Genomic DNA, 18,739 nt, shown 5'->3' with positions numbered 1-18,739 from the left:
CCCAACACAGCTCCAGGAGCAACCTTGTAATCCATCCATATACATCATACACTCGGGCAGGACTAGGGGTCTTATCTCTACGGAGAGCCCTGAACCTGGGTACATCGTGCGTTCCATGCTTGTACCAACCTTGTCCCCAGCGCCCTCCGTTGTCCCTTCGGTTCTCACCGACTTTAGCCTACCTATGGCATATGTTGTGAGTATTCACCGACATCTTCAGTCACCAAATCCCCCTCCTCCCAGAAGGAAGCCCCCAAATTAATATTATGTTTTGGTTCAAAGCTAAACAACTTCTTATAAAAGGAAGTTGCAACCTCCAGCACACCCCTAGTGGACTGAATTGGGCCATTGTCACCATTCAACACAGAGAGCTGGTTCTTCCGGTGTCTATGATTAGCCAAAGCATGAATGTATGCATTATTTTTATCCCCATCAATAATATTATGATCTCTAGATCTGTGCCACAATGCAGTTTCTTCCTGATTCCAAATAAGGTCAAGCTTAGATTTAATCTCATTAAGTCTACATCTATCATCCGCATTTAATTGGTTCTTCTCCGAAAAAACATCCAAAATATCATACTCTAGCATAAGCTCTCTCTTCTTTTTCTTAAAACCAGCTTCCATGTTAATACTCCAGCCTTTAATCTTTTTACGAAGGAGTCTAGTTTTGTTCATCCATCTATCCATGGGATTCTCCCCTTGGATAGGGGCATTCCAAATACTAGCTACTAATTCTCTCAAGGCAGGTTGGTCAAGCCACCATTTCTCAAATCTAAATACTTTAGCGGAGGTAACTCTCCTGAACCCAGTATCAAGGATCAATGGGGTATGATCACTCCCCACCCTGGGCAAGGCTGTCAATACTGACAGGGGGAAATGACCATCCCAAGAGGTAGAAACCAGCACCGATCAATGCTCGCAAAGACACGATTTTCCTGACTGTTACCCCAAGTGTAACATCTATTAGCAATATTAATCTCCATCAAAGCCCATTTATTAACCCAATCATTGAACAAATACACTAAGTGATGATTAACTACCCCATTATTTTTATCTGCAATGGAGCGAACCACATTAAAATGTTCCCCGAGGATGACTGGGTAAGCGAGCCTTGCCATCACATCATGGAGCTGAGCTATAAATTCTAGTTTAAGCTCATTATAGGTCGTGCCATGAATCGCCACTAAATGCCAAACAAAACCTTATTTTTTATTTTTAAGAGTAGCAATACAACAAAATTTCCAGTCCACAAAACCTATGATATCAAACAACTATTTGTTCAAACCCACAAGGATCCCCCCTGTTGTATTAACAGTAGGAAGTGAGTGCCAGATAAAGTCCCTGCCACCCGCAATCTTATTCAAAGTACTATCCTCAAAAATCTCTTTCTTAGTTTCAAAGAAACCAACAAAATCCACCTTATTGGTTTTCAGAAATTCACACACGCACTATATTTTACCAGGTTTACCTAGGCCTCGAATATTTCAAAAGGCCCCAATCATTTAATCTTAAAAGGGTGTGACAAGCCACAAGGCTTACTCTTAGTTGTAAGTTTAGGACTCTCCATTTATACATCAACAGTGCCATATGATGTAAAAAATGAATTTTGCCTATCATCATTTTCACCTAATCCACAATCCATATCCAGGTTATCAGGGAGAACAATCTCCGGGTTATTATTCGCAAAATGGATACCCTTAACTTTTTCCTCATAAATCATATCAGAGATAATATCTAATTGTTCCACTTTGTTCTCTCCTATGCATATATCAACCTTATTTGTATAAGAAACTAAAGTTTCAGGAGAAAAGGTAGCAAAGGATTTACCTTTGAAAGTAGTTCGAATCTCCAGATTCTTCTTCTACATGTATGCAGCAGCTTTATCCATGACCTTGATCCCTCCATGTTCTCTGGTCCTTGGTTTGTTGTTGAGGACAGGGCCCCACCTCCCCTCCTTACTAGTGTTGATCTTCTTCTTTTGCCCTGCTTCTTTCTCCAATGTGTCCAGCAAAGATCTTTTAGTAGAACTCAGTGCAGTACATATCTCTTTAGCCAAACATTGCATCTCAAGCATCACATCCTCTTCCTCCTCATCAGATTCCAGCATATCAAATTTATGAAGTTGTTCAGAGCAATAGTCCAGATGGACTGACATAGGCACAACATTGGTACAATTGGGAGAACCCATCTCCACATCCAGTTCCCCCTATCTCTGTTTCCATTTCAAACACCTTTTCCTCAGGCAGCTTTTCTCTAGTTTCCTCAACAAAATCTTCATGGATCTCATCTAACAGAATATGGGGATGAAAGTTAGCTGCAAAAACGGCACCCACTTGAACACACTTGTTACTACTCCGAGATTCTAGATTCTTGGGCAGAAAATTGACCTTATCAATATCATCAATAGCTTCATCATCTCCATCATCACCCATGTCATCTCCCTCCTCTTCTCCCCTCTATTCTTCCTCCTCCACCTCATGGTTGTCTTCATCAGGATCAACATCATCTCCATCAGTCTCTTCACCAATCTGGTCAAAGCCTTCCACAGTGAAAAGCAGGATATAGAGTATTCTTTTCATCTCCACCAACCTTTCAAAATGGATTATTTTGGGATCCGTGCAGGCAACTTTGATCCTCACTACTTCACAGAAGCTCTTGAAAATCCCATTCCAATGTACATTTACAAGGATGCCAAAACAAGCAGCAACTTGAGCAAATACCTTCCAAGCACACCACTTTGGAGGAATCCCCTCAATCTGAACCCAAGCCTCAGTTAGTTCTCCAAAAGGGTCTAACATGCCTTGCCATTCACATATTTTCACAGACACACCATCAATTGGCAACTCAAATGCAGGGAAATCAATTAGGTCATTAACATTTTTCCAAGGTGGGAATCTCAGTAGGAACTTCTTCTCCTCCAACTCTCTGATTTGCCATGGCCATTCTTTATTCTTACAAAAGATCCCATTCAGCTGAATTAGTAGCTCTGAAGTAGAAACTTCTCCCTTGATCACCTTGATGATGGCACAATTCTTATAGTTAAGCCAGTTTGATTCTGCAGCCACATGAATATCTATGTGGTAGAAACCTAATCCACCAGCTGCACTACCAAAATAGGTAGGAGTGGGTTGAGGTTTAGCCCAAGCAACACAATTGTTCACATTATGGTTGCCCGCACAAATGAAACACCTTTTTGCTTCAATGTAGTCCCCACATAGTGACCTAGCCAGCTACAATTGAAAGAGATCAAATCCTTGTACCTGGGATCAAGGGCCTGCACCGCTGGGATCTGAGGTGGCGCAGGAGGCTTGTCAATTGGGGATGGGGCATGTGTAGTGATCTGCTTCCCTCCAGTCCCAGCTTTGGCCACCGGTGCTGCTTTTGCTTGCTTTCCACAGGGGAAACCTTAGCCTCCTGAAGGTTCTTCTTGCCAGGAGGACCCGATGGATCTTCATATGGTTACCCTGCCCTTTGTTCTCCATCTCTCCCCTCACCACCTGAGCAAAAGATCTAGATCCAGAGGCAGCCCCTTCCAAGGAAACTTTGAAGACAGTGGGAGATGGGTCAAAATGACCCATAGATCTCACAGGGAAGCAATCTTGAAGAGTGAATTTCCTAGCTATGAACAGATCTTTCCTCACCCAAAAGAGTTTAGGGAATGAGGAGCTAGGGTTTGGGGGGCTGGACTCCTTTTTATACTATCTCGGGAGGCGGCACGGGATGGAACCACCCACAATTGTCCAAAAAAAATCCAGCACCTCTGCAGACATTTTGTGAGCTAAGTGAGAAGACATCTTTTTCTTTTCCTCTTTCTTCCTGACCACACATCCCTAGACAATTGGATTAGGAGAGGTCGTACGGCTCCCAAGAATCATAGGCCAAATCAAATCCTGTTCCCCTTGATTGCAGAAGCAATCTCACGACTATCCTCCGATACTTACTCAACTGGAACCTTGTTAATGTCAACACACAGTTCTAAATCATCCAGAGGGACAACCCCAAAATTATCATCTACAAACTCTCGATTATCCCTTGGTAATCTCTCAATTGGATTTTCACTAAGGCTAGCATCCATCTCTAAATCACTCAGAGGGACAACCCTCAAAATACCCTCATTATCATCTAGTTTCCTATCAATGATCATGAACCGGAATTTATGCGAATGATAGCGAGAATGGGTTTTAGATCGACCCACCTGAACAGATGACGTGGCTGCTCCATGATCCCCCAGCCATGGAGGCGGCTCCAAATTGCCCCGCCGCATCCTCCTATCGGGGTTTAGTCTCTTCAGGGGACCCGAGGAAGCACCGTCCCCGGTGGCAGGAACTCTAGGAGGATCCTTGCCATTTCCACCACCGGAGGAGGGCAGATGTTGAGTCTGGATGGGTTCCTTGTTCTGAACTGCATGCATCTCTGTGCCTGCACCGGATCCACATACTCCGCCTCCTGAATTGCCCAGAACACCATCTCGTAGTCCATCGCCCCTTCGTCCCCGACGAACCTCATCCTCTTGGCGAACCCCGAGCTCCGGATGATCTCGACGCAGATCTCGGGCCACCTTGAGCGGTCGAGGAACCTCTCCCGCACCACCCGCACCATCTCCGCCCTGGCCTCCGGAGTCGACGATTCCACCCACGGTAGTTCCGTCGAAGGGAATGGCCGCAGTGATGCCGTCAACGGCTCCGGTAGTGGATCCTCCACCATCGGAGGTGGAGCTGTCGATGGCGCCACCATATGCGCAGGACGGGCTCGCCTCAATTTCAACTTGCGCCCTTCAACCATTTTGACCTGGACGAACTGAGGGAGAGGAGAGAGCGCGCGTTGTGTGTGGAGTGCCAGTGGATATGGTAGGTGGCAGCGAGGCTAGCGCGAGCCCCTTGATGGCTAAAGCGGTGCCATCAATGGGGGTAGGTGGGTGCTGAAAATTGCCTCGCACGGGGGTAGGTGTGGTGCCGGTTCGGTCTTCCATCATCGGTGAAAATTATCTCACTCTCAGTGATGTCAAAATTATCAACCCCAAAATATGTTTTCTTCTGTGTAGTATGCTATGTTGCGTACCGCACCTGATGTGTGCCTTGCCATGAATCTGTTAAGGGGTACAAAAGTGATCCAGGAATGGATTGCTGGATAGCGGTTACAAGTTATCCTTAGTAACTAGTGGACTAAGGAATTTTTTCTCGATTATTGAGGTGATAAAAGAGTTCGTCGTAAAGGGTTACGTCGATGCAAGCTTTGACATTAATCCGGATAACTCCGAGTAGAAACTGGATTCGTACAGTGGAGCAGTCATTTTGAATAGTTCCAAATGGCGCGTGGTAGCAGCATCTACAGGATGACATAGAGAGTTATAAAGCACACACGAATCTGAAAGGTTCGGACCCGTTGACTAAAAACCTCTCTCACAAGCAAGATATGATCAAACCCCATGGGTGTTAGATTCATTACAAATTTACAATCACATAGTGATGTAAACTAGATTATTGACTCTAGTGAAAGTGGGAGACTGTTGGAAATATGCCCTAAAGGCAATAATAAATTGGTTATTATTATATTTCCTTGTTCATGATAATCGTTTATTATCCATGCTAGAATTGTACTGATTGGAAACTCATATACATGTGTGGATACATAGACAACACACTGTTCCTAGTGAGCTTCTAGTTGACTAGCTCGTTGATCAAAGATGGTCAAGGTTTCCTGGCCATAAACAAGTGTTGTCACTTGATAACGGGATCACATTATTAGGAGAATGATGTGATGGACAAGACCCAAACTATGAACGTAGCATATGATCGTGTCAGTTTATTGTTATTGTTTTATGCATGTTAATGTATCTGTTCCTATGACCTTGAGATCATGCAACTCCCGGACACCGGAGGAATATCTTGTATGTATCAAATGTCACAACGTAACTAGGTGACTATAAAGGTGCTGTAGAGGTATCTCCGAAGGTGTCTGTTGGGTTGGCGTGGATCAAGACTGGGATTTGTCACTCCGTGTGACGGAGAGGTGTCTCGGGGCCCACTCGGTAATACAACATCACAATAAGCTATGCAAGCAATGTGAATAAGGAGTTAGTCACGGGATCTTGTATTACGGAACGAGTAAAGAGAGACTTGCCGGTACCGAGATTGAACTAGGTATGGAGATACCGACGATCGAATCTCGGGCAAGTAACATACCGACGGACAAAGGGAATATCATACGGGATTAACTAAATCCTTGACATAGAGGTTCAACCGATGAAGATCTTCGTAGAATATGTAGGAGCCAATATGGGAATCCAGGTCCCACTATTGGTTATTGACTGTCGTGGGAATGAACCTCATGGTAGAGGTGTGGGGTACAAAAGGAGAGGGCAGAGTTTATCTACGACAAGCTTGTACACAAGATGTATGAGTTCAGGCCCCTCTTGTGGAGGTAACAACCCTACGTCTTAGTGCTCGGGAGCTCTTGCAGTGTGGAATCCATGTTACAGGGGGTGCGAACCTTGTGCCAGAGGGGAGGGGTGGCTTATATAGAGTACGCTGCCCCTCATCAATACCCATCAACCAAGGGTTCGATCAATGGAGTTTAAAGGCGTACGTTACTGATAACGTACGTAATTAATGTTACTTATGACGACCAGGTAAACGCTCGCGTGTTGGCCTCCCTGGAGTGGCTTATGGTCTTCTGGGTCGACTCACTTCTGGTTCTTCCGAGTGGAAGTTGATTGTCGAGTGAAGGGGGAATCATCCAAGTGATTGCTTACCATGTGATTCAGACGCTATGGCTATCCAGTCGGAGCCCTCCTTGTAGTCTTCAAGTCTTTAATGAAGTGCCCTTAGGTAGTACATGTAGGTCAGGCCTATGGCCCTACCCTAGGTACATATCCCCATCATTAGCCACCGAATGGATCGGGGTTCGAGTGAGGAAGGGGTCGATGCAAATTTTATCGAGACATACAAATCTTGAACATGCTTCGACGCTTAGCAGAATTGTGTGCCGATTGAAGTCTTCGTCATTCACCCTAATCGATTCTGCTATGAAGTACGTCCGAGTGAATTTGAGAATTGAAGTTGATCCGAGTGACTATCGGGATCTTGAGATGTGACGGATCACTTCGTCAGGTCCAGATTTCACGAGATTCAAAATTTTGGTTAGCGCGCGTTGCACGATGATGACGCAACAACCAGGGCAAGTGGGGTAATGACGCCTTAATTATCACGCCGCCCTTATCGCCATGTACCGCGCCTCCTCCGTTATCGGGATACGGGATTCAAAATTTGGTTAGCGCGCGTTGCACGGTGATGAAGCAACAACCAGGGCAAGTGGGGTAACGACACCTCGATTATCACGCTGCCCTTATCGCCATGTACCGCGCCTCCTCTGTTATCGGGATAGACAGAGATCCGACGGGTCCACCAGTCAGTGACTCACTCGAGCGGTTATAAATCCGGCCAACTCTAGGGTTGGAGGAGTGCCTTCTCTTGATTCTCCTATGTCTCCTCTCCATCTCCGCCCCGCAGTTGCTGCTTTGATCTGCTTCCGCCACAGCTGAGATGACGAAAGGCAATACGAGCAAGCTTGAGCGCGTCAAGAAGGATGGAAATTCGAAGAAGTCAGGCGGCCGATTGCTACTGCAACAAAAGACCTTACAACGGCTCCAGAAACGTGCTACGACACCAGGAGTCCTTCTGCTACGGCTACGCCTTAAGGGACTTCCTAGGCAAATATGCAAAGGATTTCCCCCGTGGCCTTGGAGCCTTGCGTTGGTGTTCCCTCGAAGCGGAAAGGGTGATGTAGTGCAGCGGTGGTAAGTATTTCCCCCAGTTTGAGAACCAAGGTATCGATCCAGTGAAGGAGTATCACAAGTGCCTGCACAAACACAAAAACTTGCTCCCAACGCTATGAAGGGGTTGACAATCCCTTATAGATTGCTTGCCAAGTGAGAACTGAAAGCAACAAAGTAACAAAGCAAAGTGAAAGCGAAAGTGGAAACGATAGATGTGAATAGACCCGGAGGCCGTAGTGTTTACTAGTGGCTTCTCTCATGAAAGCAAGTAGACAGTGGGTGAACAAATTACTGTCGAGCAATTGATAGAACCACGCAAAGTCGTGACGTCATCTATGGCAATGATTATATCTATAGGCATCACGTCCAAAACAAGTAGACCGATACTTTCTGCATCTACTACTATTACTCCACACGTTGACCGCTATCCAGCATGCATCTAGTGTATTAAGTCCAAAAGAACAGAGTAACGCCTTAAGCAAGATGACATGATGTAGACGGACAATCTCATATCAATGACAGAGCCCACCTTGTTACCCTTGATGGCAACTACACGATGTGTGCCTTGCTGCCCCTACTGTCACTGGGAAAGGTCATCACACGGTAAGAACCCAAAACCAAGCACTTCTCCCATTGAAAGAATCATAGATCTAGTTGGCCAAACAAAATCCAAGACTCGGAGATATTTACAAGGATATGAAATCATGCATATAAGAAATCAGCAAAGACTCAAGTATATATCATAGATAATCTGATCACAAATCCACAATTCATCAGATCTCGACAAACACACCACCAAAGAAGATTACATCGGATAGATCTCCATGAAGATCATGGAGAACTTTGTATTGAAGATCCAAGAGAGAGAAGAAGCCATCTAGCTACTAACTACGGGTCTGAAGTGAACTACACACGAGTCATTGGAGGGGCGATGATGTTGATGTAGAAGCCCTCCAACTCCAAAGTCCCCTCCAGCAGGGCACCGGGAAGGGTCTCCAGATGAGATCTCGCGGAAACGGAAGCTTGCGGCGGTGGAAAAATATTTTCATGGATCCCTTGATTTTTTTCTATATTTTAGGGAATATATAGGCGAAGGAGCTAGGTCAGGGGGGCGCCAGGGAGGCCACAAGCCTGCTGGCCGCCGCCCCCTGGTGGCGGATAGTGGGCTTGTGGGCCTCGTGTAGCCCTCCTAGCTTGGCCCTCAAGCCCCGTGATCTTCTTCTGTTCGGGAAAAAATCATTTCGGGGATTTTATTCCGTTTGGACCCGTTCCAAAATCAGATCTGAAAAGAGCCAAAAACACAGAAAAAATAGGAACTCGCACTTGGCACTGAATTAATAAGTTAGTCCGAAAAAGATATAAAAGGTACATAAAACATCCAAAGATGACAAGATAACAGCATGAAGCCATCAAAAATTATAGATACATTTGAGACGTATCACCGATCCGCGCTGCCGCCTGGGTGGATCCAATGAGATTTTCTCTCATGAACCGTCCGTCGGGAGGATGTGCTGGAGCTCGTCAAACGCGGGATGATACGTGAGAAGTCGTGGAGGCCGCCTGAGGGGGAGGTCGAGCCGGAGCCATGCGAAGGAGAACGGGTGCTCCTCCTCACTCACATCGAGCGAGGTTTTTCTTTGCCCCCTCATACTTTCATCCGCGGTTTTCTGAATTACTTTGGTGCACAACTTCATCATCTTCCTACCAATTCCAACACATACCTTGCCACATTCGTAATCCTTTGCGAATGCTTTCTGGGTTGCCCCTCATTGGGGACTGTTTAAACACATATTCACCCTGCGCTCCCAATCGGTGAAGAAAGCTAATCCAAGTGACAGTAGAACTCATGTTATTCAGTTGTGTGGTGGTGTGGGGATTCAAAAGAGGAGTAGGAGTACGTATCCTGAGATAACCCTTCTCGAGTCAGTCGGGAACTGGCAGTCGACTTGCTTTTGCTGTAATGATATTGCATCTCCAAATATGTCAACTGGCCTTCCCCCATTTACTTTGGAGCGACCGACTGTTCCTAGAATGATAAACGTGTCAGATGAGGAGAAGGTTCACGTAGGTATGCTGGTAAATGAGGTGGTTAACTTGGTCCGTGGCGGAGTGACTGGGATGAACTTGCTTGAAAAATTCCTCGGTCGGCGTATACAACCTCTTCAGGCAAGGGATCATGCCAGGTGGCATTATTCGGGCCTTGAGGATTCCACTCGGTCGCACTGATACGTCTCCAACGTATCTATAATTTTTGATGGTTTCATGCTATTATCTTGTCAAACTTTGGATGTTTTGTATGGCTTTTATATCTTTTTTGGGACTAACTTATTAACTCAGTGCCAAGTGCGAGTTCCTATTTTTTCCGTGTTTTTGACCCTTTTCAGAGGAGGATTTTAAACGGAGTCCAAACAGAATAAAACCTGCAGAATGATTTTTTCCATAACAGAAGACACGCAGGAGACTTGAGAACCAAGGCAGAGGACCTCGGAGGAGGTCACAAGCCCACCAGGCCCGGCCTAGGGGGGGGGAGGGCCTATCAGGCTTGTGAGCTCCCCGTGGCTCCCCTGCCCTACTTCTTCCGCCTATAAATTCCCTAAAAATCTGAAACCACGGAGGAGATCATCGAAAGTACTTTTCTGCTGCCGCAAGCATGTGTCTACGCAAGATCCCATCTGGGGCACATTCTGGTGCCCTGCCGGAGGGCGGGATTCGGATACGGAGGGATTCTTCATCAACACCATGACCTCTCTGATGATGTGTGAGTAGTTCACCATAGACCTACGGGTCCATAGCTAGTAGCTAGATGGCTTCTTCTCTCTCTTGGATCTTCAATACAAAGTTCTCCATGATCTTCATGGAGATCTATCACATGTAATCTTCTTTTGCGGTGTGTTTGTCGAGATCTAATGAATTGTGGATTTATGATCAGATTATCTATGAATCTTATTTGAGTTTCTTCTGATCTCTTATATGCATGATTTCATATCCTTGTAATTCTCTTTGAGTTGTGGGTTTTGTTTGGACGGCTTGATCTATGATTCTTGCAATGGGAGAAGTGCTTGGTTTTGGGTTCATACCGTGCGGTGACGTCACCCAGTGATAGAAGGGGTAGCGAGGCACGCATCATGTTGTTGCCATCAAGGGTAAAAAGATGGGGTTTTCATCATTGGTTTGAGTTTATCCCTCTACATCATGTCATCTTGCTTAAGGCGTTACTCTGTTCGTCATGAACTCAATACACTAGATGCATGCTGGATAGCGGTCGATGTGTGGAGTAATAGTAGTAGATGCAGAAAGTATCGGTCTACTTGTCTCGGACGTGATGCCTATATGTATGATCATTGCCTTAGATATCATCATGACTTTGCGCGGTTCTATCAATTGCTCGACAGTAATTTGTTTACCCACCGTAATATTTGCTATTTTGAGAGAAGCCTCTAGTGAACACTATGTCCCCGGGGTCTACTTCACACCATATTTTCGGCCTTGCTCTTTTACTTCGTTGCACTTTCCGCCTTCAGATCTCACTTTGCAATCAATCTTGAAGGGATTGACAACCCCTTTATAGCGTTGGGTGCAAGCTCGTTTGTGTTTGCGCAGGTACTCTGGACTTGACGAGATTCTCCTACTGGATTGATACCTTTGTTCTCAAACTGAGGGAAATACTTACTGCTCCTGTGCTGCATCACCCTTTCCTCTTCAAGGGAAAAACAAACGCAAGCAAGTCTCCGTCAACGTGTCAATTTCTGGCGCTGTTGTTTGAGAAGTAGAAGAAGGATTTCTGGCGCCGTTGCCGGGGAGGATCAAGTCCAGAACTCATCCAAGTAAATGTCGCAAACTCATCTCTTGCATTTACTTTTTTGCCTCTCGTTTTCCTCTCCCCCACTTCTGAAAAACAAAAATTTACAACAAAATATTTGCCTTTTTCATTTGGCTTTTTCGTTCGCCCTTTTCTCTCGCTTGCTCTTTGTTCGCTTGTTTGCTTGCTTGCTTGCTGAAGTCACCATGACTGAAAACACCAAACTTTGTGACTTCTCGAATACTAATAATAATGATTTTATTACTACTCCGATTGCTCCCGCCACTAGTGCGGAGTCATACGAAACCAATGCCGCTTTGCTGAATCTTGTTATGAAAGAGCAATTTTCCAGCCTTCCTAGTGAAGATGCCGCATCCCATCTTAATACCTTCATTGAGCTTTGTGATATGCATAAGAAGAAATATATGGATAATGATGTGATTAAATTGAAGCTCTTTCCTTTCTAGTCGCGAGATCGAGCAAAAACTTGGTTTTTGTCTTTTCCCAAAAATAGTATTGATTCTTGGGATAAGTGCAAAGATGCTTATATATCCAAGTATTTTCCGCCGGCTAAGATTATCTCTCTCCGTAATGATATCATGAATTTTAAGCAACTTGATCATGAACATGTTGCACAATCTTGGGAGAGAATGAAATTGATGATTAGAAATTGTCCCGCTCATGGCTTGAGTCTTTGGATGATTATACAAATCTTCTACGCTGGCTTGAATTTCACTTCTAGAAATATCTTGGACTCCGCCTCAGGTGGAAGGTTCATGGAAATCACGTTAGGAGAAGCCACAAAACTCCTAGAGAATATCATGATGAACTACTGTCAGTGGCACACTGAAAGGTCACCTACTAGTAAGAAGGTACACGCTATAGAAGAAATTAACGCGTTGAGTGCTAAGATGGATGAGTTAATGAATTTGGTTGCTAGTACAAGTGCTCCTTTAGATCCTAATGATATGCCCTTGTCTTCCTTGATTGAGAGTAGCAACGCTAGCTTCGACATTAATTTTGTTGGTAGGAATAATTTTGGCAAAAACAATGCTTTTAGAGGAAACTATGTTCCTAGGCCTTTTCCTAGTAACCCCTCTAATAACTTTGGCAACTCCTACAACAATACTCATGGAAATTACAATAGATTACCCTCTGATCTAGAGAGTAATATCAAAGAGTTTATCAACTCGCAAAAGATTTTCAATGCGTCCATACAGAAAAAACTACTCAAAATTGACGATTTGGCTAAGAGCGTTGATAGAATGTCTGGTGATATTGATGCTTTCAAAGTTAGATGTGCTCCTCCCAAGATCAATATGGATGAAACTTTGAAAGCTATGCGTGTTTCCATGAGTGAGAGTAAAGAAAGAACCACCCATATTCGTGCTAGACATGAATGGATTAAAAAGGCGTGTTCTCATGATAAGAATCACGAAGATCTTAAAGTGCTTGGTGTGAATCCCATTGAATCTTTGTTTTCTTGTGTCAAACTTAATGATGATGGGGCTGGATATGAATCCACTTTGGTTGAAAAATGCCCCAATGATTCGGAGTCCATCTATCTTGATGCTAAAAGCATTGAAAGTGGAGTAGAAGATATTAAAACTTTGAGTAGTAATGAAATTACTACTTTGGATTTAAAGGAATTCAATTATGATAGTTGCTCCTTGATTGAATGCATTTCCTTGATGCAATCCATGCTAAACTCTCCACATGCTTATAGCCAAAACAAGGCCTTTACCGATCATATCGTCGAAGCTATGATAAAATCTCTTGAAGAGAAAATTGAATTGGAAGTCTCTATCCCTAGAAAGCTTCATGATGAGTGGGAACCTACTATCAAAATCAAATTCAAAAACTATGAATGAAATGCTTTGTGTGATTTGGGTGCTAGTGTTTCCGCGATTCCAAAGTCTTTATGTGATGTTCTGGGCTTTAATGAGATTGAAGATTGTTCTCTTAATTTGCATCTTGCGGATTCTACTGTCAAGAAACCCATGGGAAGGATCAATGATGTTCTTATTATTGCAAATAGGAACTACGTACCCGTGGATTTCATTGTGCTTGACATTGATTGCAATCCTACATGCTCTATTATTCTTGGTAGACCTTTCCTAAGGACTATCGGTGCTATCATCGATATGAAGGAAGGGGATATTAGATTTCAATTTCCTTTAAAGAAGGGCATGGAGCACTTTCCTAGAAAGAAAATAAGATTGCCTTATGAATCCATGACGAGGGCTATTTATGGTTTGAGCACCAAAGACGACGATACGTGATTCTATCGATTTATGCCTAGCTAAGGGCGTTAAACAATAGAGTTGTTGGGAGGCAACCCAATGAATTTATCTTTGCTTTTTTGCTTTCTGTTTTGTTGTGTCCACACCATCATAATTCTATTATGATTGTGTTTTTTGTGTTTCTTTTTGCGTTTGAGCCAAGCAAAACCTTTATGACTAGTCTTGGTGATGGTTGTTTGATCGTGCTGGAAAAAGACAGAAACTTTTCGCTCACGAGATTATTTTTCATTTTTTTCAGAAAGAGCTTTTGAGTTGATTGTTTTTGTTGCTGGTTGATATGCATTTTGCCCACGCAGTCGTAATTTTTCAGAATTTCTGCGGCACCAGAAGTATACGAAATATACAGATTGCTACAGACTGGTCTGTTTTTGACAGATTCTGTTTTTTGTTGAGTTGGTTGCTTGTTTTGATGAAACTATCGATAGTATCGGGGGGGTACTAGCCATGGAAAAATGAAAATACAGTAATCTAACACCAATATAAATAAAAATCAAGATTGCTACAGTACCTAAAGAGGTGGTAATTTGTTTTCTTATACTAATGATGTCACGAGTTTTTGTTTAAGTTTTGTGTTGTGAAGTTTTCAAGTTTTGGGTGATGTTCTCATGGACAAAGAGATAAGGAGTGGAAAGACATCAAGCTTGGGGATGCCCAAGGCATCCCAAGCCAAATTCAAGGACACCAAAAAGCCTAAGCTTGGGGATGCCCCGGGAAGGCATCCCCTCTTTCGTCTTCAATCCATCGGTAACATTACTTGGAGCTATATTTTTATTCACCACATGATATGTGTTTTGCTTGGAGCGTCTTGTATCTTAGGAGTCTTTTCTTTTTGTTGTGTCACAATCATCCTTGCTGCACACCTTTTGAGAGAGACATGCTCTCATCATGATTTTGCTAGAATGCTCATCGTGCTTCACTTATATCTTTTGAGCTAGATAATTTTGCTCTATGTGCTTCACTAAGATCTTTCAGAGCACGGCGGTGCTTGACTTGGTAGTTGGATTATGCTTTGAAAGTAGTCCCAAAGGTGATAGATACCCAAAGAGGATACAAAAACCTCCATCTTCATGTGCATTGAGTAGAAAGAGAAGTCTTGATTCCTCTCAATTAGTTTTGAGACATGGATTTGGTAATATTAAGAGTTATGTTTGTAGGGTGTTGTGAATCTAGAAATACTTGTGTTGAAGTTAGTGATTCCCGTAGCATGCACGTATGGTGAACCGCTATGTTAGGAAGTCGGAGCATAATTGATCTATTGATTGTCATCCTTTGTGTTGAGGTCGGGATCGCGCGATGGTTAACACCTACCAACGCTTCCCCTAGGAGTATGCATTTAGCACTTTGTTTCGATTTCTAATAAAACTTTCGCAACAAGTATGTGAGTTCTTCATGACTAATGTGAGTCCACAGTATAGATGCACTTTCACCTTCCACTAGTGTTAGCCTCTCCAGTGCCGCACAATTTTCGCCGGTACACAAACCCACCATATGCCTTCCTCAAAACAGCCACCATACCTACCTACTATGGCATTTTCATAGCCATTCCGAGATATGTTTCCATGCAACTCCCACCGTTCTGTCTCATGACTTGTGACGTCACACTCATATTGCCATTGCATGATCGTAAGATAGCTAGCGAGATGTTTCAACGTCATACGCCAAGCTAGATCGTTGCACATCCCGGTACACCACCGGAGGCATTTCCTATAGAGTCATCATCGTTCTGAGCTTTGAGCTGTGAGTAAATAAAAGTGTGATGATCATCATTATTAGAGCATTGTCCCGTGTGAGGAAATAAAAAAGAGAGGCCAAAGAGCCCAAAAAAAGAGGTGGCCCAAGAGCCCAAATTAAAAAAAGAGAGAAGGAGAGAAGGGACAATGCTACTATCTTTTTCCACACTTGTGCTTCATAATAGCAACATATTCTTCATGATTGAGAGCCTCTCGTTTCGTCACCACCATATGCTAGTGGGAATCTTTATTATATAACTTGGCTTGTATATTCCAATGATGGGCTTCCTCAAAATTGCACTAGGTCTTCGTGAGCAAGCAAGTTGGATGCACACCCACTAGTTATCCTCTTGAGCTTTCACATACTTATAGCTCTAGTGCATCCCTTGTATGGAAATCCCTACTCATTCACATTGATATCTATTAATGGGCATCTCCATAGCCCTTTGATACGCCGAGTCAATGTGACCATCTCCTCCTTTTTTGTCTCACAACCACCACCACACTCTATTCCACCTATAGTGCTATATCCATGGCTCACGCTCATGTATTGCGTGATAGTTATAAAAAGTTTGAGAAAGTAAGAGTGTGAAAACAATCACTTGGCCAATACCGGGGTTGTCCATGATTTAAATTAGTTGTGTAAGGATGATGGAGCATAGCCAGACTATATGATTTTGTAGGGATAACTTTCTTTGGCCTTGTTATTTTGAAAGTTCATGATTACCTTGCTAGTTTGCCGGAAGTATTATTGTTTTCATGTCAATAGCAAACTATTGTTTTGAATCTTATGGAGCTGAACATTCATGTCACACGAAAGAAGTTACAAAGGACAGCTATGCTAGGTAGCATTCCACATCAAAAATTCAGTCTTTATCACTTCCCTACTCGAGGACAAGCAGGAGTTAAGCTTGAGGATGCTTGATACGTCTCCAACGTATCTATAATTTTTGATGGTTTCATGTTATTATCTTGTGAAACTTTGGATGTTTTGTATGCCTTTTATATCTTTTTTGGGACTAACATATTAACTCAGTGCCAAGTTCTAGTTCCTTTTTTTCCGTGTTTTTGACCCTTTTCAGAGGAGGATTTTAAACGGAGTCCAAACGGAATAAAACCTGCAGAACGAATTTTTCCCATAACAGAAGACACGTAGGAGACTTGAGAACCAAGGCAGGGGACCTCGAAGGAGGTCACAAGCCCACCAGGCACGGCCTAGGGGGGGACGGGCCTAGCAGGCTTGTGAGCTCCCCGTGGCTCCCCTGCCCTACTTCTTCCGCCTATAAATTCCCTAAAAATGTGAAACCACGGAGGAGATCATCGAAAGTACTTTTCCGCCGCCGCAAGCTACTGTCTCCGCAAGATACCATCTGGGGCACGTTCTGGTGCCCTGCCGGAGGGGGGATTCGGATACGGAGGGCTTCTTCATCAACACCATGACCTCTCCGATGATGCGTGAGTAGTTCACCATAGACCTACGGGTCCATAGCTAGTAGCTAGATGGCTTCTTCTCTCTCTTGGATCTTCAATACAAAGTTCTCCATGATCTTGATGGAGATCTATCAGATGTAATCTTCTTTTGCAGTGTGTTTGTCGAGATCCGATGAATTGTGGATTTATGATCAGATTATCTATGAATCTTATTTGAGTTTCTTCTAATCTCTTATATGCATGATTTCATATCCTTGTAATTCTCTTCGAGTTGTGGGTTTTGTTTGGCCAGCTTGATCTATGATTGTTGCAATGGGAGAAGTTCTTGGTTTTGGGTTCATACCGTGCGGTGACCTCACCCAGTGACAGAAGGGGTAGCGAGGCACACATCGTGTTGTTTCCATCAAGGGTAAAAAGATGGGGTTTTCATCATTGGTTTGATTTTACCCCTCTACATCATGCCATCTTGCTTAAGGCGTTACTCTGTTCATCATGAACTCAATACACTAGATGTATGCTGGATAGCGGTCGATGTGTGGAGTAATAGTAGTAGATGCAGACAGTATCGATCTACTTGTCTCGAACGTGATGCCTATATGTATGATCATTGCCTTAGATATCGTCATGACTTTGCGCGGTTCTATCAATTGTTAGACAGTAATTTGTTTACACACTGTAATATTTGCTATTTTGAGAGAAGCCTCTAGTGAACACTATGGCCCCCGGTTCTACTTCACACCATATTTTCAGCCTTACTCTTTTACTTAGTTGCACTTTCCGCGTTCAAATCTCACTTTGCAATCAATCTTGAAGGGATTGACAACCCCTTTATAGCGTTGGGTGCAAGCTCGTTTGTGTTTGTGCACGTACTCTGTACTTGACGAGATTCTCCTACTGGATTGATACCTTGGTTCTCAAACTGAGGAAAATACTTACTGCTCATGTGCTGCATCACCCTTTCCTCTTCAAGGGAAAAACGAACGCAAGCAAGTCTCCGTCAACGTGTCAATTTCTGGCGCTGTTGTTTGAGAAGTAGCAGCACCCGGAGGAGGTTTCTGAAGAAACCGTTGCTCGGTGGCTCAAAGGCATCACTAGAGCGTGCGACAATCCATTAGGAGCCAAGCGAGTCTTGCCTTTCTCTACTGAAAACAAGCCACGGAACATGGTGAGTTATTCCTTGTCGATTACTTTCATATCCTTTTCGAGTGATTGAATCTTTGGCTGACTGACTTTGCTATTTTTACATCTTGTAGGAGTGGACAAACATGCATTCACCCGTGCCGAATGGGGATCAGCTTGACGTCGGTGGGGAAAGCGAATGTGGCAGTGCCGACAGCGATTATGGTGAGGACAGCAAAGGGAGCGAAGATGACTCGGAGGAGAGTGAGGAAGAGATCCATTCTCCTCCACACGCCGAGTCTCGATCCAAGCATCACCATGATCCAGCACCTACCCCAAGCAAGACCTTAGTGTCAGGCACTAGGAATGTGAAGCATGACCGAGCTACCACAACTGAGTTGACAGGAAAGGCCGCCAAACAACCCAAACCTGACACTCCCAAGCCTCGGAAGGCTGTGCCCCAAATGAGGATTGTTGTGCGAGTCGCTTCAATGTGAGTGTTTACCTCTTTCTTTCTTTTGTCGTTGTGAAATTTCATGCATTTGATGTGTGAGTGGAATTTGTTTGCCAGAGCTGCTACC

This window comes from Hordeum vulgare, chromosome 1H (genome assembly GCF_904849725.1).
Source record: "Hordeum vulgare subsp. vulgare chromosome 1H, MorexV3_pseudomolecules_assembly, whole genome shotgun sequence".
NCBI classification, from domain to species: domain Eukaryota; kingdom Viridiplantae; phylum Streptophyta; class Magnoliopsida; order Poales; family Poaceae; genus Hordeum; species Hordeum vulgare.
The sequence above is the reverse complement of the archived record's forward strand: the minus strand, read 5'-3'. Positions refer to the sequence as shown.